Source organism: Elgaria multicarinata, chromosome 3 (genome assembly GCF_023053635.1).
Source record: "Elgaria multicarinata webbii isolate HBS135686 ecotype San Diego chromosome 3, rElgMul1.1.pri, whole genome shotgun sequence".
Lineage (NCBI taxonomy): Eukaryota > Metazoa > Chordata > Lepidosauria > Squamata > Anguidae > Elgaria > Elgaria multicarinata.
The window spans coordinates 145,477,663-145,486,703 of record NC_086173.1 but is presented as its reverse complement, the minus strand read 5'-3'; positions in this window follow the sequence as shown (position 1 = coordinate 145,486,703).

Below are 9,041 nucleotides of genomic sequence, written 5' to 3'. Positions count from 1 at the left end.
GCTGTTTCAGGAAGTCCTGTGAAGTTGTGTGTGATGTTTGTTATTTTTTGCCTCCAGTCAGGTTCAGCATTCATCATGCTGCTGTGTTTGGACTTGAGGTTGTTAAGACTTTTAAGTCTATTCGGTAATCCAACCTTGATCAAACTAGCCTCAGTCTGCATTGTCAGAAAACATTGGTGGTGTTTAGTCTCTTCCCCTGTGCTCTGGATGTTCTTGTTGCTTTTGGAGGGCCTGTGGTGGCTGAAGGAATTTATTGCACACTTGAAATTGGCCACTCACCGAAGTTTGTGGGTCTATTACACAACATTGTCAATGACCAGGATGTCTCCAGCACTATCCCCTAGAAATCCTGCTATTAAAAGAACCACTTTGAAGGTGGAAAAGTGGGATCTTCCACCACCAGATGGTGCTGTCTCGATGGAAGTGAATGGAGTACACTTAGGGGGAATTATTCAATTCAAACCACATGGTTATCTCTCTCTGCCTGTGTAATCCAGCCCATAACGATTGTGTCAAAGAAGCAGGAAGCACAAAGCCCCAAGTAAACAATACGATTTCTCTTTAAGGTAGAGACGCTACCCAGCCACTCTGGAACCCAAGTGTTTTCCATTTCCCCAAAGCAGAACATCCTATGTTTAGAGGTTATAGTACAAACAAGTGGGTCCAAGAATTAGATATACAAAGCTAAATGTGCATGGTATATGTCTACAGATTGCCAGGTTTTAGATTGGACAGGGCTGGTATGTGTAGCCCAAGAAAATATTGAAAGCTGGAATTGAGAGCAAGCACCTTTGTTAACAAGGCTGCCCAAATCACAGCTTTTGCTTTGAAGCAATAGAGGCATCCCCAAAATGTTTAAACGGTTTCCCTTACAGTGCAATCCTATCTGTTGTCTGCTCTGAAGCAAGCTTCATTGAGTTCAATGGGACTTACTCCCAGGGGAAATGAATATCGGCTTGCAGCCTTCCTTGAATTAACCCTTCTCAACCCAGCGCCTCTTCCAGAGAAGGAAAACTGCGGCCTCAGCTAGACCTATCGTCCTAGGGTCATCCGTGTTCATGTAAATGACACACTGGATATCCCAGGAGCAGGCAGGGACGACCCCGGGACGATCCCAGGATAAACCTTAGGTCTAGCTAAGACCTGTGTCTCTTCTGCCAGAGTCATGGGCACAAGGTGAAATAACCTGCTATGATGTTAACGTTTCAAGAGCCAACTGCAGCACAAGTATGTGCTTAATTTAAACTTGGGAGTTCAATATTAATTTGGCAAAGACAGGACACATTTCAGGTTCTCATGTGTGAATTTGTAGAGATTTTTGCTTTTATTATCTCTCATGGGTTTGGGGGATGGGGTAGGCTGTATATTTAAAACCCACATTGGTCCTAAAGCATGATCTGAAGGGTTGCTTAGATCCTGCAAGGTATCATGATATAGCAACCTTGCAGGATCTAATCAAGTCTGGATCTGGTTGGTGGTTGGCATGGAGGTTGTTGGTAATCCCTCCCCGTCCCCCATGGATGCTGCCTTGATTTCCATCATGGGATAAAGGTAAGGTAAAATGAAATGAATGGAACCATCTCAGACAGAACATGTACTCTTATGTACATTGTACAGATTGAACAATCTGAGTAATACTTGGGTTGTATCCAGACTTAGGGTGTTTTCAGATAGATGACTCTTAATACTACCCACCCAAAATGCCTTCTCCCTTCCCAACCTGGCTGGTCCCTGAGATCATCGGATGGCATGGTTCCACATGAACCTTTGGTCCACCCAGAGAAAAGTCTTCAGTGTGGTGGCCCCCTTTCTAAAGAACCCCCCTGCCTCTTGAGGTCAGACAGGTGCCAACACGTTGTTTCCGGTGCCTCCAGAAAATTGTTCTATTCCAAGAAGTCTTCCTTAACTGACCAGACATGGTTTTTATTGGCACTGTTTTTATGAAGAATGAATTGGATATGGTGTTTTTATCTTTTGATTATTTTATCTATTATTGTTCACCACTTGGGAATCTGTTTAGATGTGGAGCACTATATAAATGTTGTAAATTAATAAATGGCTTTATACAGCTATTCCGTCTTTCCTTCCTTCATGTTTTTTCTGTGGGAAGAAAAGCGATGAAGGAAGCATTGGGAAAACACGGGAGGGGCACAAATAGATGCCATTGGGATTCACACACATGCACACCCGCCCGATAAAATTCAGTGAATGGGGCAGGGTGACTGCACAATAAATGCCTCATCTGGAAGCTCCGTTAGTCATACTTAGAGAAGACTCATTGAAGTCAATGGGACTTAAGTGACTCATGACTAATGAGGGTCCCATTGATTTCAATTCATCTGCCACAAGTGTGACTAAATCTGGATCCAACCTTATATACTTTCAAGCTTTAGAAGCATTCAGTTTTCTCTCAGCTCTCTCTCTCTCCTCTCAGGTGTGCCATTATTAATCCATTGGGGTATGAAACTACCTATCCATCACCTACTTTTCTCTACCTGTTTTCCCAAAGGCTTTTAGATGAACCAGGGAGTCCCCCTAACCTTCCTCTGTAGAAACTCCCAAGATCTGACATGACTTAAAAGAAAGAAAACCACATCAAAGCTAAAGAACCTGGTAAAAACCCTATTTTATTATATTCCTAAGAATTAGATGTTTCTTCTCCCAAAGATTTTCCAAAGATGCGAGGATTTGTCCACTGCTCAGATCCCTTCTTAGTTCATCAAGGATGGAGAGCTGTTGGTCGCTGGGCTTTGAAGTTCCTCAGCATCTTTAGGGAAGCATCAGGACTTTTCATCAGGTGGAAGCTAGATTGTTCTTGTTTCCCCCCTGCTTTTCTCTTGTGAAGGCCGGCTCGTTCTTCCCTTCTCCTCTGTAGATCCCACTTGTGCCAGCCAAAGGGAGGCTGGAAGGGATGTTGTTCTAGCGGCGTCGTGACACTTTGCGGATGGTCTGGACCATCTCCATGGCTTGCTTTTTGCGCATCACCCGCTTCAGTGCATTTTGTAGTTCCTTGGTGCCGATGGTAGAGCTAACTTTGGCTCTCTTGCTGCACTTGGCGTGATCGGACACATTGTTGTAGAACCTTTTTATGAAGGAGATCATCTTTCCCTTGGCTTTGGTTGATATGGGGATCTTGTCCCGGTGCAGCCGACACAGCACTTTAGACACAAACTCATCACAGGTCCGCTTCGTTCCCTGCTTTGGGGGCCCAGCCTGTTTGCAGTCTTTGGAGACCACCTTTCTTGCCACCTTCCGTCCCTGCTTCCCTCGTTTTAAGTTTTGCTTTTTCCGCTTTGGCAAGAGCTTCCTACGCACCGTTTTCCTGCGTGCCGTCTGTTTCCTTCTCCTCGGAAGATGGGTTCTCCTTCTTGTTCTGTGAGCAGCAGCCATTGCAGCAATCGACTCCAAGTTACTTCAGCTCGATTTTCCACTTGAGGATGCCAGTCTTGCTCTGAACTTTGCTATGATAGTGGCTGATGCTCAAAAAGGAGGGACTTGCTCTTCCCTCCAGTGATGGTGGTCTGGCTGGTGGATTCAGTGTTGCAAGTTGTGATGTAGCACCGGTATCCAATCAGGCTCTGGCACCTCATAATGGGCATCCCTGGCCTTTTCCTCCCTTATATGGCAACAGAGGAGATTGTGACATGCCATTTCCTCCTTGGCCAGTGGGTCGGATCAAGACAAAAACCTATGCTGTGTTTTTATCTCCCATTGCTCCATAACTGCCTATTATCTATATATATAAAAGCCCAGAGGCCTCCTCCAAGCCACTTATGCAAATAGGAGAGAAGGCAGAGGCAGTGCCACTGCCTCTGCCTTCTCTCCTATTTGCATGTTCTTTCCTTTGCACTAATAGGCTATTTGCATGTTCTCTCCTATTTGCACTTGTAGGCCAATCCACTGCCTCTGCATTCTCTCCTATTTGCATGTTTAAAAATTCTGACCTGTGTCACAGGGCCTTCTATGGAAGTTCCAAGAAAAATAACTGCCATCTACCAAGAAAAATAACTGCCATCTAGGGAAGCTCCAAGATAGAAGGCCAGGGGGCTCCTCCAAGCCACTTCTAGGTTTTGCCCTCTGGCAGCATCTAGCGACGTTTCTCAGAACTGCAGCCTTCTATGGAAGTTCCAAGTTCCAAAGGAAGAGAACCGCCAGGAGCTTCCGGCCTAGCAGAGGGGCCAAAAACCCACTCACCTCCTCACCAGACTGCTCCTCCACACCTGTCGTATGACAGGCTTTTTTGCTAGTTTCAGGATAATCATCATTGTAGGGGAAATTGTTATCCCTCTCTTTGGCACACTTTCAGTATTGGCATACCATGCTGAGATGTGCTAGAACACAGGATAACACTTTTAAGATAAAGCCTTGCTAAGAAACATCTTGGTACTTGCTGGCCAATGCCTTGGAATGTGCTGACGCACTGACTCAAGAGCTACAGAATACAATACAGTATTGAAGACACTATGCTGTGATCACGTATTTCCTTAACCCTTATATGGTATATTCATGCTGAACACACACTAACCAACACCTCTTGTGCACCCCCTGTGCACGAGGTAATCATGCATTTAACATGCTGTACTTAACAACCAATCATAGCTTGTATACAAGAAATGTAACCACTTAGTTCTTAATAAAAACCAAGACGGGGCCGCCTGTTTGGGATGCCTCCCCTTCATGCAGTTGGACTCCTTGCCAGTTATTTATAACACATCATGATTTACCTCATTGTCATCCCTCACACACATTTAACCACCTTATTTATTTGTTTGCTGCATGTTTATAAGCCACATTTCTGTTTACAGCATTTCAACATTTTTATTTTGAGAAATAGTGTTAATTTGGTGTAAGATCAATAAACCAACAAAAGTCACGGAAGAGAAAAACAGACTAGAACATGAAACAAAAATGTAAAATTCCCATTAAAGTTCTAATAAATATAAGCTTTCAAGTTCTCAGAACTCCTAATCAGGCTGGTGTTCAGATGAAATCTATCATACTCTTTGGTACACAACTCTGAGATATGTTATGGGCAGAGCAAACCGTATTCCTACATTTATGTCAGGTTGCAGATGCCCTATCCTATGTATACTCAATCAAGAAGCCCTAAACAACTTGGGACCAGGATACCTGAGAGAGCGCCTTCTCCCTTACCAACCTGCCCGGTCACTGAGGTCATCTGAGGGCCTGCTCCTGGTGGTTCCACATAGATCCATCCTCCGATTGGAGTCCACCAGGGGAAGAGCCTTCAGCGTGGTGGCTCCCCTCCTGTGGAATTCCCTGCCTCTGGAGGTCAGGCAGACACCAACCTTGTACTCCTTTCGGCGCCTCCTGAAAACATCTTTATTCCAAGAAGCCTTTCCTTAATATGCAGCCTTGAATCTGTTTTTGCTTCTTTTAAATTTTGTTTTAACTGTTTTATTCTGTTTTTATTTTCATTTCATCTTGTACACCGCTCTGAAATTTTTCAATGGGGAGGGATTATATTTACAATATAAATATTATAAATAAATAAATAAATAAATAGGGGGGAAACACAGAAAATGAAACTACAAGAATTGGGATGGTGGTGGTAGATTAACTATGGCGTTCCTGGGAACTATACCACTGCCCACCAATGTCAAGGTGCAGCAGAGACAATGCCCTCAGATCACCCAGAAATTGAGGGGGGGGAGCCAAACTGTGCCATTTGAGAACACACAATACCCCAATACATAAGAAACGGGGGAAAGTAGAGGCAGTCCCAACAAGAAAGGAGACTGTAGTGTACTAAGGCAGACACAAAGACGTTGAGAGCTAGTGTGGTGCAGTGGTTAGAGTGTTGGGCTGGGAGTTGGGTGGTCCAGGTTCTAGTCCCCACTCAGCCATGAAGCTCACTGGGTGACTTTGGGCCGGTCACTGACTCTTAGCCCAACCTACCTCACTTGGGCTTTCTCAGAAGAAAGGCAGGATATAAATGTAATAAATATTCAAGAATTTGCTGGTTAATTTCACCCCCATTGACCCTGAGCCCCAACTCCCCCAAGGGAGAAAACAATAAACCCAAAAACAGCCAGGATGCCCCTGAATAAGGCACTGACTGTCCTACCCTTGAGTAAGTACCCTGTGCCTCATCCTCATCAGAATCCTCTGCTACACATTAGAAGGCCTGAAGGCTGTGGGTCATGACAATGAGAATCTCATTAATTCTGGGTGTTGAGGAATCTGTAATTTCTTCTATGACCATTCTTCCCCATGCCCCTGCTACACTGTTTAGAAAAAAAGGCAAATTATGAAATGCTGATGCATGTTATTCCAGAAAATAAAAAGAAGAGTACATATTTTTAGGTACTTTTATCAAGAATGTACTTTAAAAATATTTTCTGGAATAATAAGCAACCAGATAAAATTAATCCTTATGTCTTCTTCTCAGTGTTATTTGCCTTTATCTCTCTTTATATTCTAGTATGCTTTTCTTAATTGTAAAAAGATGGAGAGCAAAACAGTTCTGTGCTGTACAGCAAGTGTAGACAGACTTCATGCTTCCAGGATCTATTTTGTTTTTTGCTACAAACTCAAGGTCCATTAACCACAGCCAATTGCAAAATAGTTATGTGGGGGGTGAAGCCTGATACAAAATGGTTTGAGAACAACCATTTGGAAATCAGAATGTGTACAAAATTATGCATGGTATGGAGAATGTGGATAGGGAGACATTTTTCTCCCTCTCTCAAAATACTAGAACCCGGGGCCAGCCCATGAAGCTGAATGGTGGGAGATTCAGGACAAATGAAAGGAAGTACTTCTTCGCACAGCGCAGTTTAATTATGGCACTCACTACCACCAGATGTAGTGATGGCCACCAATTTGGATGGTTTTAAAAGGGGGTTGGACAAATTCCTGGAGGCGAAGGCTATCAATGGCAACCAGCCCTGATGGTTGTGTGCTATCTCCAGTATTCGAGGCAATAAGCCTGTGTGCACCAGTGGCTGGGGAACATGGGTGGGAGGGTGCTGTTGCACCATGTCCTGCTTTGTTGGTCCCCGGCTGACGGCTGGTTGGCCACTGTATGAACAGAGTGCTGGACTAGATGGACCCTTGGTCTGATCCAGCAGGGCACTTCTTATCATAGAATCATAGAATCATAGAATAGCAGAGTTGGAAGGGGCCTACAAGGCCATCGAGTCCAATCCCCCTGCTCAATGCAGGAAGCTGCTGCCCCGCCTTCTTCTGCCAAGCTCTCCAACCTGGGTGGCTCTTTCGCCGGCAGCAGGAGGCCGGCGGGGAGGTGGGCAACAGCGGCGGCGGCAGCAAGGACTCACCAGCGAAGCCGCCGAGCCCTGGAACTTTTCACCCCGTCCCCGCGAGGGGCGATGTGGGGCCGCCACCACCGCCTCCTCCTCCTCTTCTTCTGGACAGGTAACGGCAGGATCTACACAAAGAGTTTCGGGGTGCCCTGGAGGTGCACGCAAGCACCTTCAGGACGCCTTCAGAACTCTGTGTAAGATCTGCTCCAGGTAGGAGTTCCAACAAAAGTATAGTTTCTCTCCTTGTGAATTTGCTGATGTTGGTTAAGGCATCTGTTTTTTCTGTCATGTTTTCTACACTCTGAATTTTTGTAGGGCTTCTGTGTGAATTCTCCAATCTTAGATCATATCTGAGATCTTACCATTCTTCCTACCTTCAGGACATAGATAATATTTTTCATCAGTGAACAAGGGGGGAGCTCTGAGTGAAGTATTCTTGTCCTTCTTGAAAAATATAAGATTTTTCTGCTGTGTGTATTCTCAAGTGTCTGATAAGATAGAAACTGACCAGAAGGTCTTCCAAACAGAGAAGAGACCCAAGAAAACTTCTCTCCTGTGTGAATTCTTTGATGAGCAACAAGATTAGAGCTCATGCTGTAGCTCTTTCCACAACCTTCTGCTGTAGCTCTTTCCACAACACTTCTATGGTTTCTCTCCAGTTTGTATTCTCTGATGTGCAATAGAGGATGAGCTTTAGGAAAGTTCTTCTCACCTCAAGACATGTGGGAGATTTCCTACATGGTTATTTTGGTGCTTCACATGGGCAGAGCTATCACTGAAACATTTCAATCATTAATGGCAGTTTTTTCCTTAGTGTAGTTTCTTAGGGGTCTGAAGACATCTTTACATTAAAGGGAAATTGCGTTGCTTACTCATGGCATTTGGTGCTTCCTGCTTTTTGGCATGATTGCTATGGGTTGTATTACATGGGTAGAGAGGGCTGACCACGTGGTTTGAATTGAATGCTTCCCCTCTCAGTGCTCTCCATTCATCTCAATTGAGACTGTGGCATCTAGTGGTGGAAGAGCCTGCTCTTTTCAGGATGTTACCACTTTAAAACTGGTTCTTGTCATGGTGGAATTTCTAAGGGATACAACAGATGTCCTGGTCATTCACCACATCATGTAAAAGTCCTGCAAACCTTCATGAGTGGCCAATCACGAGCATGCAATAAATCTCTCATTTAGAGAAGCCCTGAGAAAAGGCAAACAGTGTTTGAATTTTTTAATTTATTTATTTTAATCAAAGAGAATTTCTGTACCACTTTACATTTAAAAAAAAATCTCAAAGATTTTTCCACAGTTAGAGCACTTAGAGATCCTTCCTTCTTTCTGGACTAAGACTTTTGTTGGGTTCCACAGCTGTATACAATCACTGCCACGGGCTTCTGTATCCCCAGAAATCTGAAAAACATTTATATAATATTCTTCTATTTCCCTTATTTTGCCCTCTTCCTTCTGATCACAATCTTCCTCCAGAAGAACTTCCTCACCCTCTTCCTCCAAGGAGTTTCACCATGTTCTCCTCCACTATCATCTCTAACCTGGTGGAATAAAAAGATATTCTTTAAATGTAACACGGTGCACTAGCAAAAAGAAGTTGGGAAATCAGGACCACAACTGGGAGGGAAGGAAAACAAATTGTTTGTAAGATGATCAAATTAAACAAGAGAAGCCATAGATGAGGGAGAGACTGTGCTTGGGGCTGCCTGTGTTCTCTGTTGGACAAATTCCTGGCTATCAATGGCTACTAGTC